This window comes from Triturus cristatus, chromosome 5_1 (assembly GCF_964204655.1).
Source record: "Triturus cristatus chromosome 5_1, aTriCri1.1, whole genome shotgun sequence".
Taxonomy (NCBI): domain Eukaryota; kingdom Metazoa; phylum Chordata; class Amphibia; order Caudata; family Salamandridae; genus Triturus; species Triturus cristatus.
Window position 1 is genome coordinate 523,111,360 of NC_140587.1, and position 20,704 is coordinate 523,132,063.

A 20,704-nucleotide genomic window follows, 5' to 3' on the forward strand; every position below is an offset into this window, starting at 1 on the left:
GTCCCTTTTGCCCCTCCTAGTCTTATCAACTTTTCCCACAATACAATTGATCTTAGTGATGTTTTCTGTTGTTATCTATCCTATAGACTTTTCTGGATGGGATAATATATCCTACACAAAATCTATCATGCTTTCCGAGCATAACAAAACTCCGCTCACCTTCGTCAACTAGCGGTGGGTATCTACTTACTCTTGTTTCTGAGTAAAGGTTTTCCTTATGCCCTTACTTCCTCCCACCTCTTACTGCATCACTATCCCTTGTTTTTCTGTTCTCCTTTTTATTTTTAGTTCCTTTTTCTCTCGTTCCCCATAATATTCCTAGAAATTTAGAAAGTGGAGGAATATTATCTTTTCAAGTTTTTATGTGCTTTTAAGATTGATTATTTCTGCACCTCAATGAATTATCACACCTTTTGGTATTCAATACATTTCTTTATCACTATAAAATATAAAAAATAAAAAATAAACATTTCAGTTTGATTAACATATTATGTGTGACAATATTAGTTATTTAATGTATAATGAAATTGTTTTGTACCCTGTGGTTTGTCATTTTTTTATGTCAATGTAAATAAATTTCGTTATTTGTAACATGTATGAGGGCAAGGCATTAATCCTATGGTCCACATATACTGTTGTTCTGTCTTTGTGGTGTATAGTGTATTTATACATGTATGTTTATTTGTTTGTAATTAACAGCCCTGAAGAAGTCCTGTATCAGGACGAAACGCGTCGGCTGTTCTGTTTGTTGAGTTACAAGAACTGAAGTCTGTTTTTTCTACGTATAATGAAAATGGAATAAAAGAAAAGACTTTGAAGAATTCACGTTGTTGGAGATAAATGTTATGATTGTGAACTTCAATTTTCTCCTGTGGTGCACCTGTGCTTTGATTTTACACAAAGTTCCTAAATGCTCCCTATCTGGCTTTTCTGAGCTGAGAAGATTTACATACCTCATACCTGGGTCTTACTGTCCTCAGATCTAAGCATATGATTCCGCCCTGCAAACAGTTTTAGCACATCAATATTGGAATATAACTGATGGGTTGTTGCTGTCAGATTAATGCAAATTAGGCCATGGAGCTTCAGGCAGGCAAAGTCTAACTCTTTTAAACTACCTTTCCTATATATTTATCAGTATTTTATTTCATTTTATTTTATTCTGCGGTCACAGTAGGAACATGCCAATATAAAACATTTACATGTTCCACTTTTAAATAATAGTTATCATACATTGGCACTGTAAGGTTGTCTGGTTTAGGGTCTTTCTTACCAGTCTCGAGGCATTGGGACGGTTCCCGGCTTCGGTTCTTTTAAGTCCTGGTTTGGCTGAGATAGGGGCGACCCCTTCCGGTAGCTACGGTGCTGCCGACAATGAAAGCCTAAGCAGCCAGTGCCCTCCAGAAGGAGTCCCGAGAGGAAAAACCCTGGAGGGAAAAAACCTGTGATGTTGATGATGAGACTCCAGGAATGAAGGAGAAGACAAGGAGCCAGAAAACACTGGACAACCACGAGCCCAAAAAGGAACCAGGAGAAGACTGGAAGACATGCTGGAACAGAAGGCGCAAGGGGAAAAATAAGCGCCAACTGAAGGAAGGAATCACCAAAAGAGGAGCCACTGAACCAACAGGAGCGAGGACACACCAGCAGGAACCAACAGGAGCGAGGACACACCAGCAGGAACAAGGAGTGTTGCAAAGCAAGGAAGGAAAGGTTCTAATCTCTTATGTTCAGAAAAAACAGGAAGTGACATAAAGGAACAGGAAGCGACATACAGGAACAGGAAGTGCCAATACAGGAACGAGAGGTGTCGCCATCTTGGATAGGGAAAAAATGAAGTGCAATAATATGGCCCCCAAGAAAGGGGGATCACCAGATGCCCACACCAGGTGAGTGTAATGTCCCAAGGTGCCTCGGGAAGCAGATGGGCCGCCGTGCAAGAATGCAGCGTGCCTGAAAACCAACAGGCATTGCGGGTGCTTTCTGCAACGCCATTGAAATGGCCATAGCGGGCCGCTATGCTGTACCGCGGCGCCACCGAATAGGAGGGAGGGGCCCCGCAGGCTGCACCACGGCCAGCGGAGAGAAAACGCATAGCGCCGTGGGTCACGAGTCGGCCTGCGGCGTAACAAAGGTGTACTTAGGGGTGACTTATTTAATATCTAAAAGAATTTTACATTCTTGTTAAAAATTGGTTCTTTGAATGCAATTTTGAAAAGCTGCAGCAGTCAGGCCTCACATGCAGGCCGGAACCAATGTTTTCTTTTTCATCTTAGTGGATGGTACAAAGTTTGTTGCAGTGCACAGGTGAAATTTGTCTCTTCATACAGCTGGTGTATTTTTGTGTACCACATACTTGGCTTTACTAGAGTTAAATGTGCCAGATACGGAATAGCCAATGTAATCATAGTTAAGGGGTCAGAGTCTGTACACTGGAGACTGAAGAGTAATATGCCAGTATGGAGAGTTAAAAAGCCATCAATACCAGTCAGCAAAGAAGTGGAGGGGTGTCGGGTGATCTCACAAAATGAAGGATTTTCTTATAGTTATCACCAGAATTAGGTAATATTAAATCTAGCTGCATTCCAATCTTACAAATTGCAAATTTGTGGAAGCCCCTGCAGGATGGATTTGTAGGTGAAAGGATAAAAATAGAAGAGGAGGATTCCAAATAGTATTCAAGTTCTTTGGAATCAGGGATTCTCATATTATGCACTAATGGCAGCATATAGTGAGCGATTTAGACTTCAAAAAAGATACAAGGAATCTCAGTGCAAGTTAAGAATAACCAGACAAGTATCTTGAACACACAGTATATTCATAATTTGATTGAGAGAAGCTCAAGTAAAATTGTAAGCTCTCCCTGTAAACATTATAATTTGATACAAACTGGAGAGCTACAGATAGGTCAATTGACAGTGGAAGTCCAAGTACACAAAAGTTTGTTTCTCCCGAGTCCACTCGTTTGATCTTGGAGAAGGATCTGCACTCATTTGAAATGTGTAACATGGATAAGGATCTGTGCCATGGAGCACAGAAGCCTAACTGAAATATCAGGAACCATAAAGTCTAGTTGCAGAGCTGGCCCTTTTATAGTATCTGTTGGATCATGATAAGTATTTTAACATAGATTCTAGGAGCCAGTGCAATGAGTGTCCAGCTTCCAATGCAAGATCATTGTTAAAAGCTGCAAGGTAGCCAGCTTGCCAGATTTTGCACTTGTTGTAGTTTTGAAATCAACAATCTAGCAGGCCCATTTATATGATACACCTGTAGTCTGAACAAAGAAACCGCTCAGCTCCCAATAACCTCTGTTTTCTGCTGGGTGGGCACAGATTTGCAGTAAACAAGGGCAACCTAGTAACCCCTTGAGAGCTTGGCTAAATATAAACCAAATAACAAAAGTCTGACAAAGGATTTATTCAAACGCTAACTCATGAAATATAAATAGATGTTATTAAAAATATAGACATATATTTTAGTACTGAGCATCAAAGTGATAAAGAAAATAACTCAGCACTGGCACGTACAAGAAAATAAATGTTTTTACTTAACCTGACGTGTGCTATGGACATAACGGTTAGGTCCGCAGCCACGGTACTTGTGTGCTGAGGACGTAATCGTTATGTCCTAGCACATACCCATAGGCCGCCCTTTTGACCCCCCCACCAGGGATGGCAATGGAGTGTTTCCGCTGCCACCCCAAACTCCCCCGCATTGGCGATCTGATGACGTTGGCGCACTCACGGCGCATCAACATCATCAAGTGCAGCCGGGGACGCACTGGAAGCCATTTGCTTCCAGCGCGTCCAGGGAGAGGACCTGTTTTTGTGGAGTCTTTCTCCAGTTGGGGGTGGTTCTTGTAGGAAAACAGATGCAGGGGTAAAGGACTTTCCCCTCTGAACCTCTATAGAGGCGATTCCTGCTCCACAATCACGGGTGAGGCCGCAATCGTGGAGCAACAATCCATACCATGTACTGTTGGAGGTGTGACCCCCTTAGGCAAGGATCCCTCCCCGGGGGGTCAATTTTCATCTGTGTTTTGATCCCCTGGGGGCGGATTCGATTTTTTAGGCTGATCCTCCCCCCCCCAGGAGGAGCAAAACACACTAGAAGTCAAGGAAATATTTTATGATAATGATTATGGGTTGCTCCTCTTGGGGGTACTATTTTTTTAAGTAAATCTGCCCCCCAGAAGGCAGATTAGTCGGTTTTTGGCCACCAGACACCAGGGATATTATTCTGTATATGTCGAGGAGTAGCTTCTTGGGCAAGGGTCACTTCCCTTTATCGGGGAAATGTTCTGGTCATTCTCTGTCCCTGGGGGCAGATTGGCCATATTTGTAGGTCCATCTGCCCCAACAGGGGCAGAAAGCCACTAGACCACCACAGATTTTATATACATGGTGTATAATGTTTTGGGGAGTGGCATCTTGGGCAAGGGTAACTCCCCTTTTTGGGGTGTATATTTTGGCCATTTCTGCCCCCTTGACGGCAGATTGGACTTATATTTTTAGGCCCATCTGCCCCAAAGGGGGGGCAGAAGCCACTAGACACCAGGGAAAATTTGTGTTTGAGCTGTAGTTTGGCTGAAGGTCTGTGTGTTCTGGCATCTGGCTGGTTGTGTGTAGACTGGCACTTGGTTGGCAGTGTGTGTGGCTGGCATTTGGGTGGTTAAGAGCAGACTTTATAGTGTTTTATAATGTTAACTGTTTAATTTCTTGTAATCATTTGCATTTGTCATCGTAATGTTATATTTCTCCTTTTTATTCTAGTGAAAAGCTTTTGTTTTGTTTTGAGTCTCCTGCTCCTGATACATGGTTTTGTCACTGGTTGATCTACAGTTAGTGTAGTTGCATCTGTTTGAACAAGATTTTGTACTGTTTACTCTAAACGAGTATCATTGCCCTACAAGAATGCGTTTTCTGAAATGGTTTAATAGCAGCATATATAGATTCTGTTTTATTGTGTACGAAATTCTCCTTGTATTTTTGCACGATGTGCATTGTGTAGTTTTGTGCGTAATTTTCTTTTGTTTTTCCTCTCTGATGGATATTGTTTTTTGCTTGCTGTGTCTAGCTGTCTCTGGCAAGTGATTGGTATTGTTTTTTCAAAATATAGGTCTTTGTGCAGTTTGTATTAATTGACTTTTCCTTTCAGACTACCGGTAGTTTTACTTTCCACTTGACAAAGCCACTTTTTGTTGATTACTTATTTTATACAGTGTTGGGGATTGTTGACTTATTTGTCAAGTTACTTTTCTTAGTAAGGATTATGGCTAGCTGCAGGATTACCACAGGTTGTTGATATGCTTTCCAAGTATTCCCTTGAGCATGATTATGAGACTTATTCTACATCTGAGGCAGAATAGAAATTCAAAGATTCAGGGAGTTAATTTTCTGACCTAGAGGAATCATTTAGAGGAGGACACTGATGTGCCAATAGAGAATGAAGAGACATCTGGATTGCGGTCTGGGACTGAAAGTCTTTCCATTGGAAGAGCTGAACTGTGGGTTGCCCCAACCATGGTGCAGTCGGCATTGCCTGCCTTTATTGGTGTTGCAGGTTGTAGAGTGAATACTGAAAACCTTTTCCCTATACATTTCTTTCAGTTGTTAATGGATGATGTATTTTTGGATGATATTGTTGACCAGACTAATTTGAGGGACAACAGTGACAGACTTCAGCCCCACTCTAGAGCCACTTGGTGAATTCCCGCAAATCTGGAATAGTTTTTGCATTTAGCTTTTTTGATGGGCTTGATAAGGAAGCCGTTGATGTCTTTATATTGGTCTACTAGTCCCTTGATGACAACAGCTATATTTCCTGCAACCATGACTCGTGATGGCTATTTGCTTTTTCTTCAGATGCTGCATTTTGCTGCATTTGGCGGACGCGTCAAGGTAGCTATTCTGTTTGTTGTTGCCACTCTACCTGGCGCTAGCTGATTGCGCTCGCTTCTCTACAAAATATTTTAAAGTTTTGAATGTCACTTGATTTATGTGCACTGAACTATTTTAGCAGGAGTAAAATGTTGAAACTATTTGTACTATTAGGAACTAGTACCTGATTCCTGTTGTTGCCGCATAGCCCTTCCGGTTGCTCTCCGGTCCACCACGGGTCTTGGTCCCGATTGAGTGGAGGGAGCCTACTTCCGGTCTAGGGTCAGAGCTCTAGTTCTCTCCCATCTTACACCTCATAAATACGTATGCAGAGCGTGCCAAAGGCAAGCCCGTCTGCGCCCGTCCGCGGCCGACCGGGCTTAGGGCTCAGGAACTCTGGGGCTGATCCCCCAAATCCTGCTCTATACTCCAGGGAAAAACTGCTTGATATCAGGGAACTTTCCAACAGCAGTTGTAACCACCCAAATTCCCTGGAGACTTCCATAGAGAAGTGCCCTCACTGTGGATACAAATTTGGCCCCATACCAAACCCCCTTCCATCCACAAGTAAGCAACTAAACATGGCCCTGCTGAACTGCAGATCCTTGCCAAAACACGCTGTAGAAATATCTTTATTACTACACGATACAAAAATAGATGCCCTTTTTCTTACAGAGACTTGGCTATCACCCAACTCAGACCCTGATGTGATTCAGGCACTCCTTCCGGGCTACCTGATCCAACGCCTAGACAGAGTAGGCAGCAGAGGTGGAGGAATTTGTATTGTCTATAAAGACCAGTTAGTCTGCCGTATTCTCGATAGCCCTCTGTCAGACAGCGAAAACGTCCATTTCTCTATACAACTCACCCCCTCAATCACCTTTTCCGGGATCCTTATATATCGCCCACCAGGAGCTCATGGTAAATTCTGCAGCTCGCTACTCGAAACTACTTTAAATCTGGCTAGCACGTCGTCCAATTTCAATCTTCTTGGAGACTTTAATTTATATCTTGATGAGCTCTCCAACAAAGTATTTACCGACCTGACCCATGACCTTGCAGCCTATCAGCTGCATCTGAAAAACCACCTTGCTACGCATTTGAAGTGCCATCTCCTCGACCCTATTTTTTCAAATATAATGGAGTTAGAGGGACTGGATCCTATCCCTCTCCCTTGGTTAGACCATTTTTTGATCCCCTTCTTTTGGCACCCTCCCCATACACACACTCCCCTACTGTCAACTCGCACCTGGGCTCGCCACTGGCCCAAGCTTAATATTAAGAATTGGACCCACGAACTTGAACAGACCGTTCCTATTCCCGATCCCAATCCTGTAACGGCAAACAGGAAGTTTTACTCATGGATAGAAAATTCACTAAATACAGTACTCCCTCGCAAAAACAGCCTACAAAAAAACGGACCTAATAAATCTCCTTGGTGTACCCCCGACCTTCGCAATCTAAAACAACAATGTAAAAAGTTAGAACGAGCCTGGAGGAAAGATTACTCAAGTGAGAAAAAATTAGCCTATAGAAAATCCATCACATTCTATAAAGCTGCACTTAGAGCAACTCAGGCCGCCTATTATGAGGAAAAAATTCAAGCATCTGACAACTCTCCTAAAGAAATATTCCGAATTGTAAAAAAACTCACTCGACCCCCTGACCGTCCTCCTGCGGCCGACCCTTCCGGCCGTCATTGTGAAGATTTGGCAGGTTACTTTTCCACAAAAATTAAAAATATCCTTAACCTTCTCCCATCTAACATAACGGATCCTATGCCCAATCCAGAACCTCTGGAAAACAATAGTCGCCTTGAAGCATTTGCTCCCCTCTCTGAGGCACTCTTTCTTCACATCATAGAGTCAATAAAAAGTGGCTCCCCAAGCGACCCCGCTCCTCTCAATATTCTGAAACGGGCAATGCCCACTATTACTCCTCCCATTGCCAACCTAGTCAATGCCTCCTTAGCCTCTGGCATAGTCCCTCGAGATTGGAAAAATGCCATGGTAAGGCCGCTCCTAAAAAAAACCCACCTGGATCCCTCGGAGTTGGGCAACTATATCCCCATCTCGCTACTTCCGGCCATCAGCAAGGTCGCAGAAAAATATGTTAATCAGGTACTCTCTGCCCACCCAGAAACCTTGAACCTGCTTCACTCTTCACAGACAGGCTTCCGCCCTGGCCAGGGCATCGAAACTGCGTTAATAGCGGTAGTAGAAGAATCACGGAAGATTCTGGATGCTGGAGGATCCTCAGCCATCATTCTTCTAGATTCAAGCGCCGCCTTTGATACGTATTCTGATTCACTGTCTCAGAAATGTGGGAGTAACAGGTAAAGCCCTATCTTGGTTGGAGTCATTCCTGGAAGAAAGATTCTTCCAGGTATTTGAAGGGAACATCCGCTCCCAACCTGTTCCTCTCCAATGCGGGGTGCCCCAGGGTTCTTCCTTGAGCTCCACCCTTTTTAATGTATATATGTCTCCATTAGCACAGATAGTCACCCCGTTTGGAATCCAACTGGTCACTTATGCAGATGACACGCAGCTCATTGTGGCACTGAATCAGGAAGAACAGTCTTCCATCAATCTCTGCTCATGTCTCAAAGAAGTTACCAGTTGGATGAGTTTCTCTCACCTCAAGCTTAATGGCGACAAAACAGAGCTCATGCTGCTGGGTAATCAATCAAGCTTCAATCCCAGCAAGTCATGGCCATCATGTATGGGGCCTGCACCATTACTCAAACAGGAAATTAAAAGTCTGGGTATATGGCTTGATCATGATCTAACTTTCAGAACCCAAGCAAGGAAAACGGCTGCCACCTGCTATGGTATGCTCCGCACCTTACGGAAAGTACTCCCTCTTCTGCCCACCTACTCTAGAAAGCTTGTGGTTCAGGCACTTGTCCTCTCCAGGTTGGACTATGGCAACGCCCTTTATCTGGGCGCACCTAGAGCAGTCATCTCTAAACTTCAGATTGTCCAGAATTCAGCTGCCAGACTTCTCACTGACACTAATAGCCACTGCTCAGCCAAGCCTGCCCTGGATACACTTCACTGGCTTCCAATACAAGAAAGAATACATTTTAAGACCCTCTGTATTGCACATAAAATCTTTCACAAAAAAGGCCCTCCCGCCATTAAAAACGTAATAAAACCATACAAAGGCACAAGAAATCTCCGCTCAGGCCAACTTTATATAGCGGCGGTCCCTAGAATCAGAAGGGCTCGGTCAGGCGGTCGTCTCCTTCCCTACAACGCCCGAGACTCTGGAATACTCTTCCCCTTTCCATTCGTAGGGAAGCCAACCATCTTTCATTCAGGAAACAGCTTAAGACATGGCTATTTCCATAAATCCACCGTCTCCTTGACTTGCAATCCGCAGCGCTGGGATGCCTCCGGGTAGCTATGCGCTATATAAGCACATCTTCATTCATTCATTCATTGTTGATAATGCTTCAGTGTTGCCACAAGATCACCCTAAATGTGACCATCTTTTTAAGATTCAGCCTGTCCTTGATCACTTTGTAGATTGATTTTCAGAGATGTATGTTATCGGGAGAGAATTAGCTGTCGATGAGTGTTTGGTCCTACTCAAGGGCTGTTTGGTTTTTAGTTTTTAGGTAGTACATTCTTAACAACAGGACACGTTATGGAATTAAGATATATGAATATAGCATGTTACTACGAATGCTATTACATCGCGTTCCATTACTACGTGATCGTTACAACGACTGTGTTGTTAGAACGCAATACCTTTACATCGCAAGTCATTAGATCGACTTGCTGTAGGGAGCGCGCTGGACTTAGGAATAGTAAGTATAATAACTTCAACACTGGTGTGCAATTATTCAGGCTATTGTTCAAAGTGGACACTGTTGCTTGTGGCACAATCTGCTTTAACCGTAAAGGTTACCCAAAAGAGCTAGGTTGTAAAAAGCTTGAGAAGGGACAGTGCAGTGCCTTGCATAGCAATGAACTTCTGGCTGGGAAATTTTCTCACAGGAGAGATGTCTACATGCTGACTACCATCCATGATGAAAGTACTTCACCTGTGACTGTTTAGGATCAGGTTGCTGAAGTGCACAAACCTGTGTGCAATTTAGTCTAAAATAAGCATATGGGAGGTGTGATAGAGTGGATCAGAATTTGGAACATTACACTGATTTTGGTAAGGCTTACATTTGGTATTGTGGAGACATCAAAATTATCTATCACAAAAAACCTGGTTTTGCTAGGGTGTCACCTGCATTTTTTGTCCCGCGCTTGGCGGCCATCTAGGGAAAGTTACCAAATACAGACAGTTCTGAAAACAAGATGCCTAGGGGAGTCCAGGGAATTGTGTGTTGTGTGTATCCACCAATGTTTTTTTACACAGAATCCTCTGCAAACCTCAAATGTAGCTATAAACATCACATTTCCCTCACATTTCTGTGTGGAAAACCTATGGTCTCCCAATAAAAATGCTACCTCACTTATGTGCATGTGCCAAGTGCGTGCAACAGGGAAGGGCCCAAAAACGTATTGTGGAGGCATCAAAATTATCAGCAGCCACCTAGGAATACCTACCAAACCCAGACAGTTCTGGAAACTAGACGCCAGGGGGAGTCCAGGGATGTGTGGCTTGCATAGATACCCCAATGTTCTCCTACCCAGAATCCCCTGCAAACTTCAAATTAAGCCAACCTAAAATCACATTTTCCTCGCAGTTAAAATTAAAATCTGTTACGTTCATGTCGAGGTATATTTGAAAAAGTGCAAAACCAAATAGTGTGTCACTCTGTGACAAACTAAAACCATCCGGACTAAATCCAAACAATATGCCTTGGTAATGTGAATATGCCATAAATGGTAACATGAGAAGCAAACAATTATATATTTCATTTATAATTGTATTACCATACAAATTTAGTGTCTGTCTTTGAAACATGCAGAAAAAGGGCCAAGTAGGCAGCACTAAATTGCTTACTGTTCAAGCAACAGATTGCATTGTTGTGGAAATCGCAGACTGCCCCAGAGGTGCTATGTTGGCTCCGCCCTTTATTGAAGTGGGTGCGCATCAAGGAGGATGTTCTTACGGAAGCTCAAAGACGAGGAGGCGAAGGGACCAGGGAAGTGATTTAGGATGTCTACCTTCGGAGCCTAGAAGCGAGGGATGACTTGCAACCACCCTAATCGATGCTGCACACACTTTTTGCTGCATGTCCCTGATGGAGTGGGCCTGATATGACTAGGGCAGTGGGCCCTGGGTTAATGACCAATAGGAGTGTTACAGGTTTTTGTACTGCTATGTTATTATGCTCAACCTCTGGTCTGAGAGAGACCTCCTGCATGCTTCGCCGGCTGGTCCAACCTTGGGGTTGCTCATGGGCCTGCATTCTGGTACACAGTATCCTGATCTCTGCACACCTGAATGTCTTGTGGTAACCCACAATGGGGGATGAACTGAGCACATTTGTCCCTCGTCATGGATTCCCAGAATGGTATATGTGCTATTGATTTATATGTTATTGCTAGTTTACCTGTTGGATCATGAACACGTGTCAACCTTTCGTTGGCATAATTCTCCATTGTGTATTCACCTGGGTTGGGTCTTGGACTGTTGATTGATACGGTTCCATGTTTTATGTTATTGAAATAAATAAAGATTTGAAAAGAAAAAAAAAACCTAAGCAGGGTACATTTTGCCAACTAATGGAAGAATGCATAACTGGTAATGCATATGTTGTACAATAAGTATATTTTTAATATTTGAATTCTACAACTTCATGCTCACATTAAATCTCTAGGAGCCTGATTACGATTAGCTCATTATATTTTGAACCGTGCGTTAACCCCTGTTCATGCACTGGTCAGGATCACGAGTTAAAAGGTTTTTTCCACATTTGATAATTATCAGATGCGTTAAATACCTCAAGCTTTGGTACAATTCAGAAGGTGGAACCTGCTAAACTTTCACAGGGGAAATGTGCACAGTATTTATCGTACCATGCGGATCATGTTGTGTTAAACACCAAAATCTGCATGTTATTCCCCAATAACTCTTAACAGGTGTTATTTATCCCTCCCAATAAATGACATATCCTGTGGTACTGATATTTATCAAAGGTAATAAATAACACCTAAACTCGTAATCAGGGCCTAAGACTATATATGCAGCAACAAACTAAAATGTGCCACATTCCTTACTTTAACCCACTCCAGCTTCTGTTCTTATAATTACTAAATACATCATAAATGAAACACCAGACCTAGTGGTTTTGACAATGCTCATTTTCTTTTTTTCTTTACTATTGCGCACTCTGTATGAGTGAATGCATTCCCTTTCTCTCCTACCCTATTTTTATGGAGCACTCCGTGGCTGTACATGTGCATCCTTCCCTTTTTCTCCTTCCCTAGTTTTCCTAACCCATAGGCATGAACAAATGTACTTTCCCAATGCATTCACCCCAATCCCACTCCCCCTTTCATCTTCCTCACTCCTCAGCAATGTCGGCGCTGCTCCTCATTCCTCGTTATTTTTTTTTTAGCAGGATGCAGCAGCTGGAAACCGCTGCCTGACCACTTGCTCACTTTTTAAGACTTCTTGTATCCCTTTTTCTTAAAGTTTAATTTACCGGTCCAACATGGCCATCTGCCATGTTAGATTGGTACATTTGAAATGTCTAACTGCATTTTAGGATCCTTGCACACACGTGTCGGGACTCATGCACGCACACTGATGGTCAATTTGCAATTAGTTTTCATTGGTAAAAAGTATTCTGAGATTCACAGGCATGCGTGTGTGTGATTCCTGACGCATGTAAACTCATAACATTGAAAAATAAGCATTGTGAAAGCGAATAGCTCATCATTTCAGATCTGAAAACTATTGGCTTTGCCAGTGCTTGTTTCCTATTGTGTGGGGATCCAGAACAGAATGCAATGTAATTGTCTAAATCATGGGTGATTATCGCCCAGAGAACGAGAAGGCCCGCAGAGCTGAAAATCAATTGAGGAATGCCTCTTTAAATGTAAAGGAAGAGACACAAAGGGAGCCAGCCTTAAACTGTGTGAGCAGCGAAATATTGATCTGTAACAGGGAATGAACTGTAGCTAATAGACTGTGTGACCTGTTTATTTGTGAACTGACTTTTAATGTGGAATCCTATAACCATATGCTCCTGTTCCAATAAATCAGCCTGAACTGTTTGAACCCCAGCTCGGTACTGAGAGACGTGTTTACATGTGCAGGAAATGTACCTTTTGGCCTAGTTTCAGCGGTGTGGGCGATGAAAGCATCGTTCTGTTTCACAAGAACCCAAAATCTCTATTTTTGAAGTACCCAAATTACTTCAAGATAGGAATAAAAATCCTAGCACATATATGGAACAGAGGACTAAATGCTAGCCTGATGATTAAACAACTAGCAAAAAACCTTCTTCTGGTTGTGAACACTTGTATTTTCAGTTCCATCTTTTCAGTCATAAAGAGAAAAAAATATGTCGCGGTAATAATGTACATATTCAATATATGTGTTTAATGGCAATGCTTTTTGAGAGTTCATCGGCAAAGCTGAGGAGTCACCACCTTGTGCAAGATTTAAGACTAATTAATTAACGGGAGGGGCATTTCAGCTTGCAAAGTAGAGGGGTGCATTTATCATGAACATATTTCAATTAGTTATGCAAAATGCCAGAAGCGATAATCAATTACATTGGTCAAAGGGTATATGCATGCCATGAGCTCTTATATTAAGACTAAGATTTACAAACATTTTGGATTAGGTTTGTATTTGTTTTTTAACACAAACCCGACACAAAACCCTTCAAGGGACTTACAAACTAGCGCAAATTGGTATTTGTATTGGTATGTAACGAAAAGTAACGCAAACGAGCGTAAAGCACTGCTTTTTAGTTAGCATCAAGGGGGCATTACATGGGTAATAAATGGGCGTTCACATGCAACCATCCATGCTTTTTGATGCAAAACTGTATCTACTAACAATAGTAGACAGAGTTTTGCTCCCAAAAAATAAAGCTGTTGGCAAGCAGATGATTCAACCAGAAATATTTTATATTCTCCTTTTTTAGGGCTCGTGCCCTGTGTTGCACTGCGTAGCAGTGCTCGTGCAGACGAGAGCCCTTTTGTCCGGGGTTTGAAAACGGACCCTGGAATCGCACACACTTGTGCGTGTGCTTTTCCTGTTGGGTTCCGCTATTGGGCTTTGCGAGTGTGTTTTTTGTAACAGAGCACGCAATAGGCCAAAGGCGGGAGCATTGCTCCGCCCATGGCCTATTGGTTTCTGTTACGCGCATCAAAGCCCATATGTTTTACAATTATCGTGGCACGATAATTGAAAACATAATGTTTTTGAATTATTTCTTTTGTTGGATATGCATCCTTTTAAAACTCTGAACTTTATTTATTATTTTAATGGAAATATGTAAATTATTGACTTGTGGCTTTTATTTTCTTATCTTTTTTATTTTTTAAAATACTTTGTCTTTTTTTTTTTGCACATACTTCATATGAATTCATATTTGCTTCGAGGTTGAGAGATTGACTTTATTATTCAATGTTGGGATGGTTAATGATATTTTACTATATTTTAACTATATAATGTTTAATTGCAATTGTGTATATTTTGTGCTTTTGTGGCCGCAATGGCCGAAATAACGTTTTTTGATTGATTGATTGATTGAAAACATATGCCTCGCAGTGGTGCACACGCACCACTCGCGGGCATGTTTTAACTGTGACGGATTTATCGCACAGCTTCTAACTCCTCTAGTCAGAAACACGAAAATGAAGTAACGGGTGAGGAGAAATCATGTAGGATGTTTATGGATCGGAGACAGCCTTCTCCCAGCCCCCTTCCTTGGAGAGTCTGACGATCTTCTTTATGTCTTAATGGCGAAGGGTGGAGGCAGCAGGAGCCAGCGTGTGGTGTGAGAAGGGCCGCTCTCGCTACTACACATGTGGATCGGGGCTAAGATAGAGAATGCGTCGACATCTAGGTCAGATGGAACAGGAGGGGGAAGAGGCAGATGCCCCGCTCAACAGCCAGGCCACCTGTGTCTCTCGGAGCGCCATGTTAGTAGGCCTCTATGATAGGTATGAACTGGATTTGCGGGCACTCCGGCAACATGTCAAGCCCATACCGCCCACTCCCTCAAAACACAGGGGCGCTGATGAAGCAAGGGAGGATGTCGGACCACTGGGTGCAGGTTGGCCTCCCCCAGCAAAGGTACTCACTGTGAAACCAATAGATGTGGGAAGGGCACAGGCAATGGATCTTTTAGGAGAGGATGAGGGGACAGATGGCGCAGCCCCCAGCCTCCGCGATCCGTTCAGTGTACCCAGGAGTCTCTCCAGCCTCATGGCCGGTGCGATGGTGGCCGTGTTTAGGGACGTTACTCTGCCACGTCTGCCGGGGTGCGATGGGTGGTAATCTCAGCGTGAAGGTCTGGGAGACTAGGCACAGGTTGGCCCCACCACATGGTGCGCGGGCCCGGCGGGCCTTTCAGTCCTCAATAAGCAGCTCCAGCAATCGCTCACAACGGGTGGCAGGCAGCTGTGCCGGCCCGATGGTGCGTCTACGATGTGTGGTTGCAGACCCGAGAATGGCCACGTGGACAATGTGTCCTCCTTCGTAGAAGTGCCCACAATCAGCCCGGGCCGCGGAATCAGCCAAGCCTTGCCCACAATCTCTGGGTGCCAGTCTAGGCCACACAGGCGCAGCTAGTCACTGAAGGGCACATTGGGTGAATGGTTGAGCCTTCGGCCCAGGCAAAAGGCTCAAACGATGCGGGGGGGGTCGGTAAAATGTGGGCTGTCTGTGTAAGGGTAGTTACTGCCAGGATCAGTACGAACGATTGCAGATCATGGGTCGTGGTGTAGAGCAGCTCTAAAACACATCCGACATCTTTCCATAGCTGGCCACGCCCCCACTGCCAGACTCATTTTAGTTGACTGCGCAAGTGTGATTAAGTGGTCAACCACACACACAACCACACACACAATCACACATACAATCACACACACACAACCACACACGCAACCACACACACAACCACACACACACACAACCACACACACAGACACACACACACAACCACACACACACAACCACACACACACACAACCACACACTCAACCACACACACACAACCACATACACAACTACACACACACACAACCATACACACACAACCACACACACAACCACACATACAACCACACACACACAACCACCACACAACCACACACACAACCACACAACCACACACACAACCACACAACCACACACACACACACAACCACACACACTCACACACACAACCACACACAACCACAACCACACACACACCCACACACACACACACAACCACACATACAACCAGACACACACACCCCCACGAGCACACACACAACCACACACAACCACACAACCACACACACAACACACACAACCACAACACCCACAACCACACACAACCACACACACACAACCACACACACACAACCACACACACAACCACACACACACACCACACATACACACAACCACACACACAAACACAACCACACATACAACCACACACACAACCACACACACAACCACACACACACAACCACACTGTCAGTGCACACTTTCACCGGGCACAAACACCACCAGCCGTCAGTGCACGATTTCACCAGGCACAAACAGCACCAGCCGTCAGTGCATGCTACCACCAGGCACACACCACCAGACGTCAGTGCACGCTTTCACCAGGCACACACACACGACCAGCCGTAAGTGCACGCTTTCACCAGGCACACAAACACCACCAGCCGTCAGTGCACGCTTTCACCAGGCACACACACACCACCAGCCATCAGTGCACGCTTTCACCAGGCACACACACACCACCAGCCATCAGTGCACGCTTTCACCAGGCACACACACACCACCAGCCGTCAGTGCACGCTTTCACCAGGTACACACCACCAGCCAGCAGTGCACACTTCCACCAGGCACACACACCACCAGCGCACAATTTCTACAGGCACACACACCACCAGCCATCAGTGCACACATCAATTGGAAAGGCATCCACAATTAAGTATGGCGCACTTTACTTTTAAACATATTCATCTAAAGCGCAGCGTGCCACCATTGCTACAAAAAACAAAACACAGTTTTTTGGCTTACAATTTATAGACTTTTGTTGCAATTGGTGTTGCAATATTTAGCAATGCCAATAGCTCAAACTTAATCAATGTGAGACCTATTGCATTGCAAATGCTTGTTTAACTTTGCATGTATGCTGCACTGTACAGCACACATACAATTAGGAAACGTTTTAAACGTTGTCTAGTCATTGTATCTTGTATATAATTACCACTAGCATGTTTAATCACAAGATGTTTAGTGTTCAAATATTTTTATTGTTTTATTTAAAAAGAAATACATTTGCAATACAGTAGCAATACAGAAGAATCAGAAGTAAATATATAATAAGGAGGAATTAAAAAGGACTACCTAACAAAGAACAACTAGATTGGGATAAAAAGATGTCAACGTTATTATATAAAAATGATCAGATAAATGCAAGACAGATCACAAATATTGCAAATTCATTCAATTGTAAGTATAAAGCCCAGGAATATGGGACAGATGGGATATAACATATATCCCAGCCAATTCATGTGTGAGTTTGTATTGCTCGGTAGATAGGATACATCAGCGAGGCAAAAGAGGTGAAATAAGGGAATAGAGAAAGAAATAGAGAAAGAGGAAAGGATACTAGAGGGAAGGAAAAAGGATGAGATGGTGGAAGGAGACATCTGCTGCAGTCCTGAAAAGTAAGTTAAGAAAGAGATTCAAAAGTATATTGAGCTACCAATCCCTGAGAATATAAATCTATGTAGTTATCCAAAGAACGCCATACCCTACTAGCAATTGAGGGCAAATACTGTTTCTTTTCAACAAAAGAATGAGCTCCACGAAGGTATGAAACCCACGACCACCAAGTGTGGAAAGAAAGGAGGTGAAAAGATTTCCAATCTGTAAGTATAATGTTGACTGCAATGGATAAGAGCAAATCTAAGAGCTCCAAATCTATTCTAACAAGGACCCAGCAAAATCATAGGTAAAGAGAGAACTATAGGTGTATTATAAATTAATGATAAATGTTTTTCAATCAGGCCCCAAAAGGAGTCTAATAGTGTACAATCAAAGAACATATGTTGATGGGTGCCTGGAACTGAGTTACAATTCCAACAAAGATCATTGTTTGTTTTTGTTTTTTTAATCCTCCTATCACCAAAAAGCGTCTGCAATACTTTGTAAAGCCGTCCTTCTGATCTGTGCACCCCACGGCCACTGCATTCGCTTTGGTCTGTAAAACAATCCAGACCCGCACCTTTGTTGGTACCTTGGTGTGATCATTGGACCGTGTGGGGAAGATCCAGTCCCAAGTCTCTACACCATGAAGTAAAGTCCAACCAAATATCAAGGTGATTTTCCTTCCTTGCTCCCTGATTCAATCGGGCCATTTTAGTGGCTGCTTTTACCCAATCTTCCAACCTGTTTGGTAGGTGATCCCTCCATTTTATGCAGATTTCCCTCCGGGCTATCAGGATAAGATAAAGCAATAAGCCTCTATGTGACTGCTTCAGCATCTTGTTGATCCTGCCATCTTTGCCGAATAAAGCAAGTGTCACATTCAGAGTAGCTTCCCTACCAAAAATCCCTCAAAGAGAGTTCTCAATTCCTCTCCAGTAGCCTCTCAACTTTGGGCATTCAAAAAAAGATGTGAAGATCATTGGCTTCTATATAATTGCATCTTGGAAACTTCGGAGGGGGAGATGGAGCAACCTTTGCTATCTTGGCTGGAGTCCAGTACAAACGATTAATAGTGAAAAGGTGATTTCTTTTCAGGTTTGCCGGTTTTATAAATATATATAAAAGCTTCAGAGAGTATTCACACACTACTGCAGAATCTCACTCAAGGGAGACCCCATTCCACACTGAGAGTAGCGGCAAACACTCCTTATCATCTGCCTCCAAAAGCTTCTCGTACCATATAGAAATTTCTTTACTCTTTAGGTTTATATCTTGAAGAGATTGCTCCAGCTCCCAATCACCAGAGGTTTCTTTCTTTACAGATGTAAACCATGAAGTTAACTGTATATATTTAAACCTGGAGAAGTCTCTTCCAATCTTAGCTCTTAAAGCTTCCCAAGGATGGACATCCCCCCCCGATGTTATAAGGTCCGACCATTTTCTGATGCCTGCCTTTCTGATTGGTATACTTAGACTGTCTGTTAGGCATACCGGGGTCCCAGGGGATTCCCAAATTGGAGAGAAGTCAGAATAATAGCCTAGCCCCCATCAGCTGCTGACTTTATACCACAGGCGAAGGGTGGACAACAGTACTTTTAAACACACTTTTTGAAATACCTAGGTGCACCAAATTTATATAGAAACCATCCCCACCATCCTACCTTGTCATTTAACCCAAGAGTCTTCCCCAAGCTGAATCATCGGGCTTTCCAAGCAACATCCGAATGTTCTTGAATTGAAAATCCCCACAATACCAATTGATATCCGGAAGTGCCAATCCTCCTTTAACAAGCCTTTGTCTGAGCTTCATTCAGGCCAGTCTTGCGCCATTATATGCCCAGATGAAACTTACAATCTTCCCCTGGAATATGCTTATGCCCAGCTTTGGAAAGCCAAGGGGGATGGCATTAAATAGGTAAGTTAATTTATGGAGTATAACCATTTTGACTAAATTAACTCTTCCATAGATAGTTAGTGGAAGGTTTTTCCACCTTTCAAAACGCCAATCAATTTATTTTACAACCCTATTTAAATTAATCTGTGGCATCTTCTCAATGTCTTTAATGATTATGATACCCAAATATTTGAAATTTTGACTTATTCTGCCCTCCCAGTATTGAATGTTCCAACACATCACCTCGGTTTTAGAGGTGTTGGCTAAATATCCTGACATGGATCCGAACTCTTCTAACAGAGTTACGACCCTCTGCATTGCCACGACTGGATTGGCAGCGAATAACAGCAAATCATCTGCATATAAGGCGACCTTGCTGCTATATTGGTGAGATTTAAAGGGGGTATTAAAACATCTGCTCCTATTGCCTGTGCTAATGGTTCAATATATATGTTGAACAGCAAGGGCGAGAGGGGGCAACCCTGCCTTGTTCCTCTCAGTATGTTGAAACTAGATGTTAAAACCCCATTTAACAGTATCCTAGCAGAAGCCCCCTGATAGCATTTTTCTAAAAGCTGAATAAAAATGAAGCCGAAGCCCATTGTTCTTAACACTTCCCATAAATACACCCAGCACACTCTATCGAACGCCTTGGCCGCATCAAGTGCAACCACAGCCAAGGGTTCAGATTGAGCTGTTGCCAGATCTATATTGCCAATGAGTTGCTACGTCTGCTCTTGGATGTATCTCTTGGAAATAAACCCTTTCTGGCTAGTCTCCCCGCAAGAATGCTCATGAAGATTTAATAATCAGCATTTAGCAGGGAGATCGACCTATAAGAATCAGCCCTCAACGGGTCCTTAGCGGGCTTCAAAATAAGCACAATCATTGCCTTCTTCCAGGACCTGGTACTTGACCCCCTGATTGATAGATTGAATTAAACAGAGTTCCCATTATCGGGACCGACTCCTCTAGTAGGAGTTTATACACCTTATTGGGAAGGGCATCAGTACCTGCCGCTTTATTATTTTTACTTTTCTCGAGATGCGATCGGATCTCATCCTCCGTTTTTGGAGCATCGAGCTTAGCACGACTGTCTGTTGTTAAGATAGGC